This window comes from Hoplias malabaricus, chromosome 8, assembly GCF_029633855.1.
Source record: "Hoplias malabaricus isolate fHopMal1 chromosome 8, fHopMal1.hap1, whole genome shotgun sequence".
Lineage (NCBI taxonomy): Eukaryota > Metazoa > Chordata > Actinopteri > Characiformes > Erythrinidae > Hoplias > Hoplias malabaricus.
Window position 1 is genome coordinate 20,516,821 of NC_089807.1, and position 22,879 is coordinate 20,539,699.

At 40.7% G+C, this 22,879-nt stretch overlaps 1 protein-coding gene across 1 annotated transcript in view; it reads right to left on the reverse strand.

Moving 5' to 3' along the window:
• Positions 1–757: 757 nt before the first annotated feature.
• Positions 758–22,879, reverse strand: part of srbd1 (S1 RNA binding domain 1) — a 122,178-nt gene continuing 100,056 nt past the window's right edge. Inside the window, exon 21 of the mRNA XM_066679752.1 lies at positions 758–858. The gene's annotated coding sequence lies outside the window, so the exon portion shown is untranslated. The remainder of the gene's footprint in view (positions 859–22,879) is intronic.

Consider the following 22,879-nt stretch of genomic DNA (forward strand, 5'->3'; position numbering starts at 1 on the left):
ACAAAGTCGAAGTAGGCTGCCAGGTATAGCACTCAAGGAGCAGTTGGGGGTTAGTTGCCTTGCTCAAGGGCATTTCAGCTATGGATAGAGAGGGATAAGAAAGCATGTATTTCCTTCACACCTCCCCTGTCCTGGAGATCAAACCAGTGACCTTCTGGTGTCATTCACAATTTTAATTTTAAAGTCAAAATTGCCTGAAAGTTAAGCTTTATATGACTATATCATATCAGGTTTTGCAATGTGTTATAACCTATTAATTACAATAGCAAACATTATAAAGCAAAATTATCTTCAATGTTATTATGAGCACATTACAAAGTCATGCCCTGTTGTATTATGAATACTTATACATGTAAGTTAAATGCTTAAGAGCAATCATTGCCAGATTTTATAAGATATTACATGTGCCATGTTGTGCTTTAATCATTTCTGGTATAATTTCTACAACAAATTCTACATTTCTAACATTTATTAAGCAAAGATCTAGGGGACACATGAAAGAGCTTTGTACTGGGCTTGAACCACATCTGAATCATTACACAGCAGCACCGTGGTGTTCAGTTCCTGTAGATACACGTGCTGAGCACAGCTGGACCCTGGTCAAAGAAGAGCCACTGTGAAGCTCTATTTGACCCAACACCCATTCGCTACTAACCTACTGTGAAAAATCCCTGTCAAAATCCCCAGCTCTCCAATAACCTCCACACTCTGGTCTGGACCACAGGCCGGATACGTGGGCAGATGGACGCTCTCCAAAATCAGGCTGATTTCACAGCTGAAGCCTGGAGCCGGGAACTTTCTCCTTTTCTGGCTTTGCCATGTGCGGCTGCACACAGGCCTTCTTTCCAGCATTGTTCTCTGGAAAAAAAAAGGGGGATCATCTTACCTTTCAGGAAAATGGAAGCAAAAAACATGCAAATTAAAACTATTCAGAACTGGGTGAGAAGAACAGGAAATAGAAAGATGCAGGGAGAGAGAGAGAGAGAGAGAGAGAGAGCGAGAGAGAAAGCTGCATTTGCTTACTGTACACACATCCCACACTGAATCACTGCTATGACAAGAGTACATGAACTGTTAAATGATCTAATTTACAAGTGCATTGTGTGTGTGGGTATGTGTGTGATGTAACTGTTATGGATCTGATCTTCAGCCCACATTTGAAACCAAAATGTATTTAGTTGGTATTTCTGTCATTGTAGGGTAGTTCTTTTTAACAAAAAAACAGGATACAAAATGCCCTTATACTTTGACAGATAACAGAAGAATGAAAGAAAGAAAGAAAGAATCATTTACTAAGTCTTCAGTGTCATGAGGATCACTCAAATTCAAGTTTTTCCAGCTCCTTGTTTCTCTCAAGTAGCTAAATTACCAATAAATTAAGCACCTACACACATCTACACACTCCAACATTCCCCCAATTACTGCACCAACCTCACTTCCACCCACACATACCCTCCAGCAAGACTCCTTCTCTTGTACTTTCACACCCATACCTCAAATATCAGAATGCAAATCAGAATTCAAATTCAAAACTGACTGACACTCATATTTGAGTTCCCGAACAATAAATCTATACTTCTACTTATACACACAGAATAAACAGAGAAGCCAAGGTCTTATATTTATTGAATTAAATATTTCTTCTTCTTCTTCTTCTTCTATTTATTAGAAGTAGTAGTAGAAGCATCTTTATTAGAAAAAAATGGTACTTTAAAAACTTTAAAATAAGACTACATTGATACATGTCTTATGAAACCTGTTTATTACATGGTTATTAATTAGGCAGCAAAGCCCTTAAAACTCATTAATGATCTTTTAGATAGAAAGGGTGGCAGTGACCTCTTTTTTTTGTCTGACAGTGAAAGTGTCATATAACTTACATAAATTGTTATGGTAAAGAATTAATTTCTTAAAGAAGTCATTTCACATGTTTAGATACACTCTACGTTTGTATGTACAAAGAAAAAGACCCCCTGTTGGTGGTTAATTTATTAAACCTTGTAGTTAAATGGTTAAACATATTGACAAGTATGTGCTGGAGCTTAAAGGGTTAATGTTGACTGGTGAGGTCCGTATTTGGCAAGATCTGAGGTTTAACAGTAGATGGATGTGGATTCACTATTTAGCAAGCAACAGTTCATTGTTGCCCTCTCTGTCTATGTGCTATACCTAGTTATTAATGCACTTATAACATACTTCTAAAGACTTCTAATGCATTAATAACACTTTTAGTAAACATTAACAAACAGTTTTATAAACAGATTTATAAACTTTTAGTTTACTTTTTGTGTAGTCTTATAGGAAAAATAGTATCAACATTAATATTGTTTATTTTAAATAGTGCCTTTCATACCCAAATCACTTTACAATTAATAATAATAATAATAATAATAATAATATATAATTTCAATAAATACATGTAATAATTAACATTAGTAGTGATACTATTATGACTAATAATAATAATAATAATAATAATAATAATAATAATAATAATAATTTTTAATGTATACAGTATTATACAACATTTTTCATACCCATATGAAAGTTTTGCTCACATATGTATTTATATAATAAAATAAGAGGAAGAAAAAAATGTTCATGTTATATTTTGAGTAACAAATATATGTTAAAGTGCTGCAGAGCTCACTAGAAAAAAAATCCTGATCCCTTAGAGAATTTGACTAGTGCTGAAGTACAGCTCTGGATGAAATGAAAGAGACTTCTATGACAACTCTGATCCAGACTTTGGCTCAGTGATGTGATATAAACTCTGCATATTCTGCGTTTTGAGTTACGGAAGTTAGAAAATGTACTTGGATAAAGTTACACGAAGAGACGGGCACTGGGAGGGCATGGAGATCGGAGAATGGTGAGTAGTGAAGGGTAGTAGTGTTCAGAGCCAAACACACCGACAATGATTTGAATTATCAGCCAGTCTAGACATACGAAAACACACAGACACACTCACATACTCTCTCTGACCTTCACACACACACACACACACACACACTTTACCCAGAGTTTTCCCTACAGGTCACATCAGTACAGAGCATGTTCTCTCACAGTGACACCTGGAGTGATTCACAGCCCCAGTGATTTCATCGTTCCTGTGGTTAGCCACTATTAACAGACTGTTAATTACACTGATGAGTGTGTGAGAGCGCTGTAGCTGATCGGTGGGGATTGTTTTGTTTTTTTTAGGTAAACCGAGTGGTCACAGACACAAACAGGATCTTATCAGGCAGATCAGGTATGTATGAGAAAGTGATTCCCAGCCAGTCACTCGCCCCTAGATAAGGAGGTAGAAGTTTCCAGTTTGTGCTGCAGGCATATCCTGCTACTAATACTGACCTGCTTTTGTTCCTCTGCTCCTCAGGGCACAAGAACAACAACTTCGAACTCACTCTGTCACACCCCATCACAAACACAGACAGAACGCACCAGCGTACGGCTCTCTGCCACACCCATTACATTAGGACAAATATGTACACGGACATAGGCCATACATTCAGCTTAGTGCAAGAGACACCGGCATCTAATGAACAATGTGAGTGTCACCTAAACTTGACTGAAAGCAAGGCCAGTTAAAGACATTCATTCATTCATTATCTGTAACCGCTTATCCAGTTCAGGGTCGCAGTAGGTCCAGAGTCTACCTGAAATCACTGGGCGCAAGGCGAGAACACACCCTGGAGGGGGCGCCAGTCCTTCACAGGGTGACACACACTCACACATTCGGACACTTTTGAGTTTCCAATCTGCCTACCAACCTGTGTTTTTGGACTGTGGGAAATAAATGGAGCACCCAGAGGAAACCCATGTGGACAAGGGGAGAACACACCAAACTCCTCACAGACAGTCACCCAGAGCTGGGCTCGAACCCATAACCTCCAGGTCCCTACCTGCTGTGCCACCATGCCGCCAGTTTAAAGACAGAAACTCTTTTATCAGTCTTACTTTCAACCCACGAACAACACAATATTTGTCTGATGTTATTTGTTCAGTTTGAATGATCTATAGAACAGAATAAAATAAACAGAGAGAGGCTGGAGGTGTATACAGTAGAGCCACTTTATCTGAAATGACAGATCACCATTCAGTATGTTTGCTCAAAGCAGGAGTGGTCTTTGTGATCCAAAATAACCATTCATCATTAATGCCTGATCCTGATAACATGCTCTCGATTCTCTTGTTTAAATGCCATTAAATCATTACATAAAAGCTCACTAGATCACTAGATTAAGGCCTACACAGAATTATAGAAGCTTTTACTGCAGCAAAGATGGACACAATGGCCATTAACACCCTTTCAGTACATTAGCATTTGGCCGTATAGTAATAATTACATATTATTTGGAGTGTAGTTAAATGTTTAGGTGTCAAGACATACTGCAGCAGGTGTTTCTCAGCCTTTACCATCAGGGTCAAAGGTCACACAGAACCATTCTGTATCACTCTTTCTTAGCGCTTTCCCACCAACATGGAACTGGTTCTGTTCCTGTTTGTGAACCTAATTTGAAACAGTTTGGATAGTTTCCACCAAAGTAAAGTTGGTTCCGAGCTGGAACTTGACTGACTGTCAACTTAAGGATCCTCCAGAAAGAGATTGGAGCCTTAAATAAAGCATTACTGTGCAGTGAAGACACATTTACATAATGTGTGTTATATTCTCCTTGATGGCAAATGTGTTTTCTGTGGATGTGGTCAGCACAACTTAATGTGTATTGAATAGCTTTGTCCATCTGCTGTTCTCACTGATCAAAAGCTCAACCCACATATCTATAGCTTATCTAGTGCTGAATTCAGCCACAGTGATGCTGGAACCCAGCCCCTGAGTTCTTTGGGTGGAAGCAGTAAACAAAGCTCCATTTTAAATATAAAAAGTCTCTAAGGTGGGTCCCCCAATAGTACACTTATGGCACCTTTCCACTGCATGGAACCAATACTACTCTACTCAGCCACTGACCAAATCTAGCACCTGGTCCCTGGAACCGGGTTAAGTTTTCAGTCCCAGCTCGCTCCGGGTTCTAACAGTAGATAGTGGTTCCTAAATGCACAGCAAATTCACCAGTGTTAAATCAACACTATTAGTGTAAAATTAACACTGTTAGTGTAATAATTTAACACTCTCAGTGTTAGGATAACACTAATAGTGTTAATTTACCACTGGAGAATTTGCTGTGTGGTGACTTGTAAACTCAGCAGTGCGCTGATTGGCCAGAGAGACATGTCTATCACTACGGAACTGAAATTCAGCACAAAACACTGCTTGTAAAATCTTTTAAGTTACAGCAGCTTTCACATTTATTTTGATCGGACTCACAATGGCAGCTTGTAACTTTACCTCGAGGTGTTTTGAAGAGGTTTATATGCTCCTTGGGCCAATGGCCGACAAAAAATGTGAAAGCTGAACATGCAACACGTAACTGTTCTGTGAGAACTGGGGCGAGGAGCTGTGTTTAGTACCAAACAACAAAAACAACACGATGTGGTTTTCAAAGAGAGCATTTCCTGTTCGAGGCGGCATCACCAGCTCCATCTCATGGAGGAGCTGTGCCAGTGGAAAAGCGACAAGCCTTAAGCATGCCTAGCCGTCCCCCTGTAGTGGAAAAGAACAATTAGTACAGTTAAACTGGGGAAACATTGGACTAGGTTCTGGAGAAGAGACTGTAATGTACCATCACAGTTCACAACTGCATTTAAAGACCACTGCTGTACCACTGTAAAAATATTTACACAGTCTGTACCTTTAGTGAACATCTAAAAGGTGAGGTTCTCTCTCTGTTCTCATCACCTGTGACAACCTAGCCCTTTCTCACCTGTCCCCCTCCCTGTCTCCATGAGGGCTTGCCCTTACACCTCTCTTTCTCTCTCTCTCCCTCTCTCTCTCTGACCTGCCCTTCAAAAATACACCACAATCCCATTAAAGTGCGTTTTCCACATTCCTGTGCTGTCACTCTACCCTGGCTGTTTACTGGCCCTTTCATGGGACGTCCTGTCAGCTCTCAGCACTGCTGTGAAGGTATGGGGGGAGTGTAGACCCCTCCTTTCACCTGCACAGGTAGTCATTATACTCATCACTCTTGCAACCTGCCACACTCTGCCCTGTCAACACGCCTAATCCAGACTTCTAAAAGCCCTGGGCCTCCTCTTTAAGCTCCCACTCTCAGATCCACAAGTGCCTTTAATGCCAAATGAAAGTTTTGTGGACAGATGGTGAGGTAATTTGATAAGCTATGGCTCACCACTGTTTTTTTTTTTTTCTCTTTGGTTGTCAACAGGAGAATCTAAGGCTTCTGGCAGTTAAGGAAAACACTGGCTTGGTCAATAAGGTCAATAAAAATACATTAAAAAATATATACAGAGGGTCAGTTACCTTAAAAAAAACATAAAATCCAGACTAAAACAGCTTTTAATCACAAATAACTGATCACGAGTGTTGGCATAATAGGTAGTGTTTCCTGCCAAACAGCTCTAGGGGCTGGGTTTGATCCCCTATTTGGGGTCTGTGAGGGTCTCCAGCTGCTCTGTTTTAAACACAAATGTTCAGAGTTGGATTGGCTGTGTGAAATTATCCATAGGTGTGAGTATGTGAGTGACAGGATGAGTGTGTGATGCCCTGTGATGTCCTTATTAACCATTATTCATTCACATTCTGTAACCACTTCTCCCCAGTCAGGGTCATGGAGGGTCCACAGCCTATACTGAATGACTGGATGCAAGGCAGAAATGCACCCTTGGCGCCAATCCATCACAGGGCATTATTAGTCGTCACTCATAATATTATAGCAATATAAAACCTTAATCATACATGCTATAACATACTTCTGTGTGTTAGGATCTACATAGCAATTGTGTGGTCTTCAGCAACATTTTCAAAGGAACAAGTAACCCCAGTAGACAACAATATATTCAAGAAATTGCACAGATCTATAAACTCTTCCTATTTCCATTATCATAAAGAGACTAATAAGCTTTATTCTGTATTACCTAACAAATTCACAGTGTTTCCACCTTTATAACAGCAGATCTAGTGGCAGTTTAAAAAGCAGTTGTTGCTACTCATTTGTCTGGAAAGGGTTACAAGGGCATCCCATATCAAAATGAACTTCCCCATTCTACAGTGAGAAGGAATAGTTTACAAAAGTAAGAGCCTTCAAATTCAGTCCAAGGTCAGACTTCATAATTCCCAGCAACATAAAGAAACACCCAAGAGCTGTATCACACAACTACCTCTGTGAGCACACTAAATTTGCACCCGTTAAACTGGCTTTTATGAAAGAGTGAAAGGAAAAAGCCCCCTTTTCTCCAAAATGTCCATGGCAGCCTAACTTAGGTTTGCAAAACTGCATCTAAGCAACCCACTGAAAGTCTGAAACAATATCCTTTGTAATGATGAGGCCAGGGTGCAGATGTTTGGTCATCACACAGCGTATCACCACAAACACCACAGTTGTCAAGCAAGGGGGTGAAAGGGATATGAGTGGGGCTTGTTTTGCAGCCACAGGACCAGCGAAACATAAACATTGAGACAAATACGAGGCCATCTATCCAGTAGGTTAACATGAGCTGAAACAGAATCATGGAACAGGACAATGATCCTAAGCACACTCACAAATCAACATCTGAATGGCTTAAGGGGAAAAAAATAATAAGAGGATCCTGTAATGTCCAAGTCAAAGTCCAGACCTCAAACCTATTGAGATGTCGTGGCAAGATTTTAACGAGGTAATATAAAACACCTTGTTCAGAACAACAAGGTTTCAGCCCGTTTCTTTAAATGAGGAGTGAGGGATGAGGAGCAGGAGCTCTGGTTATTTAGTTTAATTTAATCACATAAGCATTCAGCATTTGCATTGTTTTAGAGGGGGACGATTCTAAAGTGTCTGCGCTATACAACATCAGAATCACTCTTTTTTGGCCGTGTTTACTGATCTAGGCAGACCACACAAATCTGAATGACATATTTCACAATTTGTGGGTTGGTAGGCTCCAGACCTGCAAAAAAAATAATATATGTATGCAGACAATATTTTAAGGGCTGGGTCAAAGATTTATTTAACGTTACATTTATATAGCGCCTTTCTAGAAACCCAAGAACGCTTTACAATCAAAAGGTGTTGTGGAGTCAGTTACATTCTGAAATCTGCAGTGATTTATTTTTTGTAGTTGTCTAGGGTTGCTTAGAATTTGGTGAGGACCACACAACAACACAAAAAAAGAAGTGAAGAACTGAAGGGGATTTCTTTTCCCTACAAAATCAGTATATACTGTATATACTGGACGAGGAACACAAAATCTAACATCAGGTATCCATGGGTTGCAAGTGACATCATTGTATATAGTAGCTGCCATATTGAGTACTTACTCATTACTCAAACACACAACTCAAATAACAACTGTGATGTTTAAATTGTTTTGGTTCTTTTAAACACTTTTAAAGTTCTCATTTAGACACTAATAATAATAAAAAAAATGTATATATAAACAGGATCCCTGACCCATTTATCCATGTCATATTTGTAGAGAGCCCTGTTTGTCTTTGTCAGTCAGTAGAGGAGCTTGTCCCAAATAGCACCATACTCCCTACACAGTGCACATCACAGATAATAAAACTAAAAATATTGTACCCAGACAATGCAGTAATGTGACAGAGAAATGGGAACCTTATAATAATAAGGTTATATATATGATTTTATTATAAATAATAAATAATAACAATGCATATATTTATAAATAATAAATATAATGCACTACACAGGTGAAGAAGCAATTCATTTATGATCTACAAAATGTCCTACAAAAGGTGTAGGGAGACAATTTGGATTCAGCCTCAAATTCACCGTGGTGTGGAATCATCTCTAACTTTCAGAGAACGAGGACTACTTTATTAAAATCGAAGCCAAAGTCGAGAAATAATTTAGGCAGACAGTTGAGATAATACATTACCCTCCAAAAATCTGCTACACTCTCTGAGTGCAGGGACAGTGGGAAAGGATTATTTACCCTGTAAACTGGGGGAAAAGAATGAGAAGTATACGTGGTTTGTGGTTTTAGTCTCTTACACAACGAACCAAAACATGAGTGAATTAACATGATTACTGAAACTTGTATATGATCTGTGTATAAATAACTCACAGATTTGGTCAAAGAGAAGAGAAACACAATGGGGTCTAATGTGCTAACAGTTTTCCATTAAATCCTATCATGAAAATGCTAATATAGCTAACAATTAATAAAAAATTTTTCTCCTCATTATGCAACACTGTGGGACCTTTTACCCCCTGACACGAAGATGCATTTGGCCTCTGTGCTTTGTGGTGTTGGGAGATTCTCTTCGCACAGAGGAGCTGTGTATGAAATAACATCTATCCATCTTGTGACATGTACCATTTCTGTTTCAGAACATTGTGATGGTCAACAAGGTCAAGCCATGTCTGTAAACTTCTGCTAATTCCACATTTCTTCTGAAATTAATATTATTTAGGAATCCACATTTAATCAAATAGTTGCTCTTTTCCGTGTGTATTTCATGGCATTCAACCATAAGAGCATTAGTGAAGTCAGGGACTGATTGTGGATGATTAGTTCTGGATCACAAACCACACTTTAAAACATCCCAAAGATTTTTTATGGTGCTTTGTCTTTTCAGAATACTCACTGCTGTCTATCCCTCTAGTGCATGCTTGTGCAGGTACTCCAGAGCATCCCATTCTATTATCAATGCTTTGCTATGGAGATTATACAACAGTAATGCAACAATTATGCACAGACAATTGGTCTTAAAGATTCATGTCACAAGTTCACTGTTCTTTCTTTACCTGACTTCATCAAATGCTTTCCTTCCACACCTCCAGCCAGGTGCTGGCCCATATCAAGATATCAAGTGTGTGTGTGTACTCCATCTGAAATGAGGATGTGGCCATGGCAGGTAACACTCAGACCGATGTCAGTGAGAGTTCATCCAAGTGGAAGAGGGACGCTGCCAACTCAGTCAAGTCTGAACACACACCAGCGGGAAGCTTCACACATTCCCTCTGTTGTCTTATGCAACTCAGCAGGCTTTCAGGTGCCTGACAGATCTAAGAGAAGTGGGCCTGCCAAGTACAAGCTGGAGCTGACCCACGGTCTTGCATTTGAACGCAGCTTTCCTTCAGCTGAAGAATGAGTGACCTTGCGGATTAGCTCTCAGCATCTCGCTCTGCCTCGCAGGGAATGGAGGTGTGCTGATGATCTGCTGGATTGATGCCAGAGCCTGTCTCAAGGTTCAGACAGGTGAAGTGGCTTCATGAAATGGCCTGTACAGATCTACAGATTCAGAGTCAGCCTCCTTTATCTCCCTCTACTGGCTGCATAAAACACCCTGGAGCATGGAGTCGGGCATCTGTGTAATCGGGGCATTTGCTGAACAATCTTAGGTTAAATAAGAGATTGACAACATCTAACCATCTTCACTACTGCCCACATTCTGTGTTTTTCTGTGCTTCATCACAAATTATCAGCTCATTACCTTTTTTTTCCAGGTAGGAATAAACCAACAACCAGAGCAGGGCAATGGTACTGAGGAACAGAGAGAAATTTAAAGTGGGCATATCATAATTTTTTTTTCCAGGGCATGTGCACATTATTTTTTGGGGATCTAGAATTCATGAAACCTCAGTCTGTCTAGGACAAGGCTGGAAACCACTGTTGAACATGTGTGACCTTCAGGCCTCAGATGGCGATGCATATCAAATTGTAAAGCTACCGTGATGAATATAGTCACATTGGCTGCCACTTCATCAGTAAATACAACTTAAAAGTCTATTACACAAGGAGAAAATCATACATCACCTCTATGCAGAAATGCCAATGTACACCAACAGAGTTCCACCCTAGCGCTGAGAAACCCTCAGATAGTGTTTGTGATCTCAGTTTAAGCTTTGACCTAGTTCTTGCCTTTCAGCTTGTGGTTTTGCTTTTAGTTGCTCTTAAAATGTGCTTTTCTCTGACAGTGTAACCTCACTCGTCTTTGATCTCCACTACACATAAAAGATACTTAAATCTAGGTTCATGCTTATATAATGGCATGCCTTTTCATCCCTGTAAAAACTAAAACAAAAACAGCTTCCTAATACTTGGTCACCAAAAATTAAATGGGATTAAGTTGAGTTTGTGATATTTTTCAGATGTTTATGATCTAAAATACACTAAGGTCAAAAGTAAGATCAGGTGTTTTAACCACACCCACTGTTTACAGGTTTATCAAATCTAGTACATATAATAATAAAAAACAACATCTTTGAAGCACTTTTCAAGAACCCAAACTACTGAAAATGTTATGACACAGAACAAACAGTATTGAAGGAAAAACAAAATCACAGCAATACAAAGAGCACAAAACAGCACAAAAAAGAAACAAAATCACGACTAAACAGAGGTCAGTGTGCAGCACCAAGCCACAGGATTAAAATGGGTCACAACATCAACACTCATAGTAAATAGTAGCGGTTTTAGCAGCCCAGTAGCTGGAAATGGACTACAGGGTCAGAACAGCACCAGAGACTACAGGTTGCCAGACAGTCATTGAGGATGTTCTCCCCTTGGCCATCACCAGGAGCAGCGACAGAAAACGGTGCAGGTGCTCTGCTGGAGACACACCACAAAGCAGCAGCAATTAGGACTCACTCTATCGGCCGATATCGGCCACAGCAGGAAACCAGTCACAGGCAATGGCAGCAGGCTCCTCGATCTACAGTCCCAGCAGACAGTCTAGTAGACAGTTACCAAACAGTGGTGATGGAGATGGGCTCCCCTGGTCATCTGGTCCAGCTATTAGCATTGGACATAGCAAACAGCTAACAAGGATACGCCCAGGTCAGACCTTACAGCAGCCACCAGGAGGAAAACCAGTCGCACTCAGGTATATAGCAAAAAATGAAAAAACTAAACACGAGTGAGATACGCTCAGAAGCAGCAGTCACCAGACAGATGCCAACATGTACTGGCCCATCACTGACGTCAGACAGACATGTGATGCAGAGTAGCCACATCTTCAAACGCTGGGTTTGGTGGATGATAGGAACATGCTACCTACCACAATACATAGCCAATAGTAACATTTGGAAGATTTAACCATATTATCTCCCAGTAATTGAGGACTGTAAATTAAATTCAGGGTGTGGAGTTCTATGCCCTCACGTGCACACTACACTCTTCTGTAGTGCAGAGGAAGGGGAGTAGGTGGTTCTCCTCAACTGGAGAGTGCTGCCTGTTGAACAGACAGTCTGAGGCCATATAGCTATCAGCTGCTGGACTGTTGCTCCAGCCAGTCTGCCTGCAGCATGTCTCTCTGGTCCCTGGAAGCCTGCCTCGGGAGTGAGCCTAATCCTGACAGATTACCCTGATCTGCACAGAGACCTCCAGCCTGCTCCATCAAAGCCTGCCGCAGGCTCCGATGCTGGAGGATAAAAGCACTCGACTCTGAAAGCAGGGCCTTCGTGGGGGAGCCCTCAGGAGCTCAGCCTCGAGCGGAAAGGTGCTGATTGAATAGGGCCCACCGAGGGCCTGGGCAATGGCTAGATATGTGAAAGGACTCTGACAGCCCCTTCACAGGGTAAAGGGGAATGTGAAAGCTAAGGTTGGAGGGGATGTGTTGTGGACGTCTACTGAAAGAAGACACCAGTTGTAGTTTTGTTGTTTTGTTTGTTTTTTGATTTTTTTTAAAATAAAGGTTTAAAAATGCTTTAAAGGAAGAACATATTAATGCTTAAGGAAGTCATATTAATGCTTACTAATAACAATTACTATAAAAATAATACCACCACCTGGGTAACAGCATGAAACAGCTTTTATCTTAGCATTTGACCTCCTAAAATGTTCAAGATGACTGATTCATATTAATGATAGAAATTAATTGAAACTTGCACTCTGACAAATCTGGGAATTGGGGTTGACTCTAGACAACTGACTCTGGGAGTTGAAAGTGAGTATACTACATTAAAGAGGGTTTCATGTTTGCTCTGGCTATAGCAGTGATGTTGTCTTGGTTAAGATCCAAGGGAGTAACTGAGTTAATTCCATCAGCTCCAGCAGCAGGAGTTGAGAATCTGTGTAGACTCCAGATATGTCATGTGTAGCTAAATATATTAAAATACTATTGTATTGCCTAATAAATGTTGGGCACCTCATTTAGAATGTGTTGTGTCCGTGGTTCCATTCAACTAAACTAAAAAAATACAGTTCATGCGATATGAAGAACGACATCTCACACTTATTTTATGGTAATATACTTTTTATAACTGACTTGTATATTATGTATTCATTCTTTTATTTTCTGTAATCACTTATCCAATTTAGTGGGAGTTACAGTAGGTCAAGAGCCTACATGGAATCACTGGGCGCAATGCAGGAACACACTCTGGAGGGGGCGCCGGCCCTACTCAGGGCAACACACACTCTCACACTCACACCTAGGGATACTTTTGACTAGCAAGTCCACCTACCAAAGTGTGTTTTTTGGACCGTGGGAGGAAACCAGAGCTCTCGGAAGAAACCCATGCTGACACAGGGAGAACACACTAACATTGTAACAGACAGTCACCCGAAGCAGGGCTCGAACCCATAAACTCCAGGTCCCTGGAGCTGTGTGACACTACCAGTTGCTCCAGGCCCGTCTTTGCATGTATATTATATTCCTTATAATTCTAAAATATATTGAACACCCAAGTATGCTGTTCATTGAGATGATTTGTCTCCCTTGATTCTAATACTCTAAAATTGACCATGGGTAATACCTACTTTTTTTTATGATTAGCTAATTGCAGTGTGTGCAGCTGTTGTTTTTTAGGCAGTCCACAATGATTGGTTATTGGAAGAACCCCATGCTGCCAGGTGCCGTATCTCACACAGTCGTGAGTAGACAGAAAGAATAGCAGAGGACTCCGATCACATCTCTGTGGCAGGCCAGTGTTCAGAGTGAGGCTGGAATACATATGACTGCCTCTCATCACATACTGAGGCCTGTTTGTCAGAAAGTCCATGGCTCAGTTACACAGGGTGGTGTAAGTCCCCAGGTCATTGAGCTTGTAAAGTAGTCTGGTGATAATGGCTGTGTTGAAGAAGGAGTTGAAATCTATGAACAGCATCCAGATGTACTTGTCCTTGTTGTTCAGGGGAGTGGTTCTTGAAGAACCTCATCACAATGAACTTGATGAGTTCATCGGGAAGAGAAGCACTGTTGGATGAGGGTGTTCAACAGGGTGGTCTGTTGTTGTCTGTGAGGGTCTGAATGCCTTTAGACACATAGCATGGGTCAGAATTGTGGAAACGGTCCTTGATGGACAGTTCGCATAAATTTCGCTTTCCTGGGCTTCCGATTAGGAAACATCGCTAAGCGAGAAAGCATCCACCTATTGTGCTGTTTTGATAAATCAACTCAACATGTCTGTCATGTTCCTGAAGAATTCCAGAAAAGCTGTAAACTGTGAAAACAAGTGAAAAGCCTGCTGCTTCTAATGTTTTGAAGTGTTTTAAAGTTATGCTTAAGTAAAATTTTTGATTTTTCACACTGGGTATAGGCATCAGAAATTAATGTGTGCATCCAAGAAAGGCAAATTATATTTTGTACACATTTTACAAATCATGGGACTGTCCTTTAGTAAACCATATCCCAAATCACGAACTCAAATAGAAATCAGTTTGGTCTGACCAGTTTGATTTGTGGGCAGCAATGTTACCCACTGTGCCCTACCAACTGATTCTTGAAATGCTCAAAGCTAAATCTCAGGACCTGATATTCTCTGCTATTCATTATTTACAATAATAAGGTCCAATATCCCATTGTAATATATGTCTATCATTGACTCATATCAGGTTTAGCTGAGGTATTACACCAACACACAAAAACCCAAACCGTCAGCAGGTTCTAACCACTGCAAGGCTTGAAATACATTTTAAAATCACAGAACGTGGCTTTACAGTGAAAGCTATAGGCAGGTCAAAAAAGTGAGTCTAAGCAGTTTCCCCTCAGTGACTGTGTTTTGGGATTTCTCATCCTTTCCTTTCCTCTCCCATAACAATGGAGAAATGAGGAGCAGGGGGAATGGAGAAGGAAGAGATTTGCTTGAGAAAATAAACGTGCGAAATAAACACTGGCTGTATTGGTGTAGGGTTGCTGTAAAAATGCAGGCCTCTCTGCACAGGGACTAAGCACGGTAACCTGATGAGGATAATCATGTTGCTGCTGAAATCCATCCAGGCAGCAGCCAGACACACACACACCCACACAGGAGAGGTACGGGAGAAATATAGGAGAGGACAACAAGGCATGAGTTGTCAAGAAGCGTTGAGAAGCGGAGTCTGTTTTCCCATATCTTTTATTAGCCATTCATAAATAAAATATAGTCTGGGATTATTTTAATTAAATCCTGGAATAAACTACAGACAAGAAACCTCTGAAACAACATTCAACATTATATATATATACATACACACACACACACACACACATTCAGAAACATTGCTAACGTGAACTTCGCTTTTTCCATCTATCGGAGGTTTAACGTCACTATGACACAATTAGCTAGCAACACTAGCATCTACAATTTCAAATCAACCCCAAAGTAGACACATGTGTTTCTATAACAGCCACAGAACAATCCAATCACAACTAAACCACAGTTCCTTGGTGTCATAACTACCACGCAGCTACTAGTTAGTACCACAGCTATCATAGAATACATGTTAGCAATAACTTAGCAACCATTTAGAAACTGTGAGCAAAACAAATGTCACAACTTAACAAGTCTCTAGTATTTCCACACTTTTGGCAACCTCATTGCAGCACATTAACAGTGTATATAACAAGTTAATAAAAAAACCCCGCTAACAATCACCACCATCTATCAGCACCACTGCAGCAACCTGGATTACTGCAGTAACCAGTGTTTAAAAACCAAATAACGTTACATTTAACTACATAAAAACTGCAATAACCCCCCCCCCCCCCACACACACACACAAAATGCAGATAATTTTAGAGAATCATAGTAACTGATCCTTCCTCCTGCGCACAGCTCTAGGTAACCCTAGACCAGGCTGAGCTGCTGACAGTGTATACACACACTCCTATGGGAGAGTAAGAGAGGACAAACACAAAACAAATGACTTCACAAAAAAACACATCCCAACTTTTCGCTGTTCAGTTTAAAAACATGACACATGAGCAACCTCAACAACACACAGCCAATTAACTGGACCCAGGCGTCCAGGCCAAACTCAGTCAGTCCTAAAACCACAAATTAAGTCAGGAGCACACTGCAGTTGTAACCACAATAGTGGATAATGACATATTAGGGACAAATAACAAAAGTCATAATTTAATATGGTGGTAATATTATCAATTAAAATGTAAATATAAAGTATAATCATGGCAAGTTAATGTTATTATATAGTGAATATACTGATATTATTCTTGAAAAATTTCAGCTCAATTATAACAAATTTTATGACCTTAACCCAAAAAGAAAAAAGCCAGAATATTAAAAAGCAACCTTTGTTCTGCTGTGTCTGATTAATTCAAACCAGCACAGAAGACACAATACACCGCGTCAGTGTGTGTGATGATCCACCACCCAAATTATACCTGCTCTGTGGTGGTCTTGTAAGTGGAGTCCTCCTGACCATTTAAGAATAGGGTGAAATGAGGCAAACTAAGTATGCAGAGCATCAGATAGTCTGTAATAGCAGAACTACAAAGTGCTCGCTCCTGTATGGTCGGTGGGGCTGATAAATTATACAATGAATGTAAATAGAAGGAGGATATTGTAATGTTACTATTGACTTGTATTAGCAATGTCCCTAATATGCAATTGTAATATTGACTTTTTTTTTTTTTTTTTGCAGTGTATCTAATAACCAATAATGAAAAAACGTTGTCTTTTTTTCATCACGGTGCTAATGTTTTGTTGTGGTGGTGGTGGTGTGAAGTGAAGCATGCTGGGATGAGTGGGTGCTGGAGAAAGCATCAAGTTACAGTGTGTCCATAAGCAAACTTCTCCTCTCACCTGACTTCTCAGATTTTCTCTCTCTCTCTCTCTCTCGCTCTCTCTCTCTCACACACACACACACACCATCCCTAAAGGCAGAATCATCCACCTGATTCCTCTCTCTCTCTCACTGCGTATATGCATACCTTCTTAACAATAGCTGGCGAGGCTGCATCTCTCCTCAGGCCTGAGATTTACACTCTCTCGTCTGAGCCTGGGAAAGGAAGTACACCTGTAACTCAAGCCCAAATCTCAAGGTTAGTCTGTCACTCAAGCCTCTGCTGCTTACACTCTGTCTCCATTTAGGAGCGGAGACTCTTTCCTGAGCCAAAAGCATTAAATGAAACACCTCAAACACTCACTAGCTTTGAAAACTGCACCTGTAGCGTATGTATGATTGCCATGAACGAGTTTCCCAAAGCTTAGAAAAGAACAGAAATTCCTTTACTCATAAATCAGACGAGCCCTCATGTCTCAAAATGGCCCTAAAGTACAAATGATATGTTTTTCAAGATTCTTAGGAAATTTTAAATGAAGCAATTCACTTCATAAAACTAAAGAGAATGTTAAAATATGCAAACGAATGAAGTTAAAAATACTGTAGAGATATAAGAAAGACACTGGACTCCTAACAACAAACAACAATGTAAGGTCTATCAGAACATCAACAATGTCAGCATCAGATAAACAGTAACAGACCCAGTTCTGCTTCACACCTGATACATGTTTAATTTCATCCATACTTGCACTGTGAGAACACAACTGGGTCTGAAAGGAAGTTCAGCTGCCATGATGTCATTCCTGAGAACAGGGGGGAAAAAAAGGAAAATAAGAATTTTAAGAATGATGTTCTTTCCGCCCCAGCACCCAGACCCCAACATTATTTAATGTGTTTGGGATTATATGAATCAGAAGAAAATGCAATCAACACCTAAGACTGAGGTTTGAAGGTGTGAAAAATATTTGCCCCTGCAAATATCATAAAGTCTCTTAAAATGAATGGAGCAGCAATTACTTTTAGTAAGAGTATTTATTACACATAAACCCCTGGGAAGACATTTTTTGCCACAGCCTTACATTCCTGCAGGAGTGGGCAGAGAACATGAAAACCCAGGGAGTAACTGCAACCTTGAGTTTTCCTCTACTTGCGATCTATTAAAAAAAAAAAAAAAGAGCGAGAGAGACATTATACACAGAGAAGGAAAAGAGAGAGAGAGTGAAAAAGGGGCAATCTGAAAGGTGTAAATTGATCTTGCCATTTTGTGAGCCATTCATTTCCTGGGGTATTGAGTAAATATTATGAAGATATTACTCAGTGTTGCACAGTCAATCCGTCACCCTCCACAAAGGCTCCAGGTTTTAAACGCACTCTGTTCGCTTTGTCATAATTATTTATCCACTCTTTTCTCACTGACGTTCTTTTTTCCCCCTGCCGAGGCCTAGCTTGGCCACCAAAACCTATTACCACCCTCAAGCCCTCTCCTCTACCAGGAGCCAGGAACTGGAGAAAGCCAGCATGTCAGGCGGTCAGGTGGAAAAAGCCAGCATGACAGACACGGCTTAGTTAAAGCAGTCAGGACATCACTAACGCACATTACGCAGGTGCGGAGAACATTAGGGATGCGCTGGAGCCAGGCCCGAGAACAGTAGGGATCTCGCCTTGACTTCTAGGAATTACGCACATAGGTGGTTCTCTCCAGTGATTTTGTATATGTGCTATTAGGTTCCAAATACCATCTATTAGTGCAGATAAATCTCAAAATAAAAACCCCATTCTCATAACACTCCAGTGGAAATGAGCCATTTCACTCCAACTTCAGCAGCTCTGTGTTCCATTCCTGAGGTTTTTTTTCAGGGAAGTCAGTGCAAGACAATACTACTGAACACGTTTCAAATGGCATTAGCAAACATATATCACATGAGTGAAAGATACTAATCATTTTAACATTGTGCCTTAACTACAGGTGATTACCATTAGCACTAGACTTTTATTAAGAAGAATTCACCCACTTTTATGATGTTCTGCATAGAAGATGAAGAAGAGGAATAAAATAAATTAAGCTTCCACATTTAACTCTATCCCTGTGAACATACACACACTCACAGCAGCGGGCAGCCATGCCAGTGCTGAGGAAAAGTTAGGGTTTAGGTGTTTTGCTCTAGAGCATCTCAGCTATGAATGTTAAGGGAGGAGATAGAGTTGTTCCCTCACTCTCCAGACCTTTATTTTTTCTTCTTCCATCAAGTGCATTCAAATATTACAGTCATTCTTTTGAAGATAGCACAGGAAAAAATAACTTGTTTCACATTCCTTTCGAGAGATCATTTTGAAGTCACAGTGCTGGTGATAGGAACCAGAAGCCTAATGTTTAAGGCCTCTAACAGTTCCATGATATGAAGTTGTTACTAACACTGTATCTGACTTTCCACTCGTTTACCATAACCAGCATTACACTGAAAACATGCAGGGGCTTCTCTGGCTGTTCTGGAAAGCAAATACAATGTCTGCATTGATGCTATAGCGAGAGTGACCTCTGCCTGTATGTTTCAATACAAGTGAGCATTTCACATCAAATCAAACCACTCTGAACAGAACTGTTTACATTCACTCGTTCATTTTCCGTAACCACTTCATCTGGTTCAGGGTTGAAGTGGGTCAGGAGGTTACCCGTAACCAGGCAGACAGTAAGGCAGGAACCATCACAGGGCATCACACACTCACCCAGTCACTCACACGCTCACGCATGTGGGTGTTTTCACTCAGCCAGTCCATCACACATCATGAGTTTTTTTGGACTGAAAGCAGAGCACCCTGGAGGATATCCACACAGACACAGAGAGAACACGCATTGTTTGCGTTTCTATGTAATTGAACAGAAATTTTGAAGAAGTGCTGGAATTTCCCCTTGAACCTCAGCAGCCACTGTGGACATGGAAAGTGACAGGCTTGACATGTACACCTTCTTAATCACATGAAAAACACTGGAGAACTTCAGAGCTGTAATCCAGAGTGCTCTGGTAATTGACTGTAGGGGCTTCTCTGTGTAGTCCTGGGTAATTCTGGGCTATTACTCCAGAGCTATACAGCAAATGTGTAACAGGTGATAGATGAACCGCAGGATTCTTTTTGTCCTTCACATTTAAGAGCCTGTCAGAAGGGATACGGAGGGGAGGAACAGTGCCGCAGCCAGCAGAAAAAGAACTAACAAAAAGCCTCTGAGCCTCATCTCAGACTGGCTTTTATAGAGCTCCCGGCTCGCGAGATAATTGGCCAATGGATATTTCAGACGCTCCACTCTCCACGTTCCAAGCTCTCCGGGTCCCGGCCAGCCGGAAGCAAGGGCTTCTGGGATAGATTTATACAGGCTCTGGCCTAAATTGCACATCGGGGTCGACTCTCTCTAATATTAATATTAATTCCTTTTGGACTGCGAGCCCATTCTGGCAAGCCCAGCACGTCTGGAGCTCTAAGTAGTTTTCCATGAACCTACCACAGCACGGAGATATGATGACAAAAACCGCCCTCCCCCCCTCCCCTCGCTCATACCACAGAACTCCACCTCACACTCTCTTCATAAATGCCACAATTTCCTCTGCTTTCCCCCCTCCCCAATAAATGCTAATTTGGAACACTAGAAATAGGAACACAAAGCTGCCTGTTTGACTGCTATTAGATTACAGGGCTATGGGGAAAAAGAGAACAAGCACAAGTATAAAAGACCTCCATCATGATAACATCAGATGAAAAACCTAATCTATTGAATTAACAGGAATAAAACCTAGCCCCGTTCATCATTCCCATGGTTCACACACTACTGGCCGCAGACATATTCAGAGGTTTGAAAAAACTAAGAGCTATTCCACAGATAAGTCACTGCAAGTCATTCAGGTTTTAATGTTCCATTCTGGAGAATGTTACAGCGGCAGACCTGTTCACAGTGGTGATGTTAGGAACCAGACGTCCGAAGCATAGAAGCCCTCATATCGTTGCTGACCAATGATGTATCTCCAAAACATTTTATGAGAAAGGAAAACACCTTCTTAACTGTCTTATCAACATTTTAAAATATTTTATTCCAATAAATAACGTAGTAAACTATAAAATCAACAAAAAAGGAGACATCTGTTTTTCTTTGGACAGTAGCAATATAGTTGCTTAGATGACTTACATTATAGGAATATATATTATATTTATATAATATATTTAATTCAGTGCCTGAAACATGGATTTATGATATGTTTAAACATATTTTCCAATAACATTTTCTTAGAGGTACACAGATGACATTGCAAGTCAAAATAGTCCTCACAGACAATTCGATACTACTATTTTGCAATTATTAAGATTATATCATTGTTGTTGTATCAAAATATTGTATCTCCATGTCCAATATTTAAAAAAAAATTCATTTTAAATCCTAGGGGATGGGGAAGAGCAGGGGCATCCTACAGACTACAGAGAGTGAGGCCAGTTGTGCTCTATAGGACTTCAGAGAGCGTGGCATTGTAACGCAGCAGATAGTGGGTTCCAGTCCTGCTCCAGGTGACTGTCTGTGAGTTTGGTGTGTTCTCCCTGTGTCCGCGTAGGTTTCCTCTGGGTGCTCCTGTTATCTCCCACAGTCCAAAAAACACATGTTGGTAAGTGGATTGGTGACTTAAGTGTCCATAGATGTGAGTGTCACCCTGTGAAGGACTGGCACCCCAGGGTGTGTTCCTGCCTTGCGCCCAGTGATTCCGGGTAGGCTCCGGACCCACCACAACCCTGAACCGGATAAGCAGTTACAGACAATGAAAGAATGAATGAATTAGGACTCAGACCAGCAATCTTCTGAAGATCGGGCCAGTGTTGAGACATCAGTATCACTAAGGAGCACCTAATATATGCATCCTAATACAAACCATAACACAGTTCAATATTATATATAGAGAAAAATATTACATTCCTTTTTTCCTTTAGAAATAGAAGAAAAGTAAACAAAGCTTGAAAATACTAGCTTCCTTTTACCCCACTATAAAAATTAAATCAATATCAGAAATGGTCCATGACTTCAAATCTCTTCTTTTACTTTCACGGAAATCTGGGAGCATTTTTAAAAAACTTACTGTGGATCTACATTATTGGAGATATATTGTGAATAACCTCTGGTTCCTATCACTGCCACTGTAAAGAAATCTGAGCCAACAGATTTTCCTACAATGCACCATTTCACATCAAACCCCTCTGAAGGACTTTGTTTACATCTCAGTTACAGAACAAGGCAGACATTTTAAATTCAGTTTGAACATCAGTGTATCACTTTTTCAGTGTGTACTGGAAGTCTACAATATTTTTCCCTAATAAGCTTAAGCCGTTTATAACACAAGCTTTCTGGAAAGCGTTTGAGACCTTTTCACAGGCCGTAATGTACTTCAGGTATAGTGTGTCGTATACTCTCTGAACGTCTGTAAAGAATCACATTCTTATTTTCTCAAGGGTCCTTCTGTTCTTATCGCCACCAGGCGCAAAGCTGTCAGCCCTGTCCGTTGCACCGACTCAGGGTCAGATCCAATGCTCTTTTCTTTACGGACAGATCAGCACAGATCTGATCCGAGATCAGTCATCTGGGGCTTTCCAGTAACCTGAGCCTAAGCTCGGGGCCTGCTTCTGATCTGTCCCCAAGCAGCCCGTTGGCCCATAAACACAGCCGCTTTGAGTTCATTTACAGCATGTCGGCAGCCAAAGACATCATTATACCTGATCCTGCAACCGCCTCCAAGTGCTCTCCCAGCTCAAAGGAAGGAGGCCTGCACTATCGCAAGCAGAGGGACCTCACAGCTACGCACCACACTGTCTGCTGCTTTCACTGAGA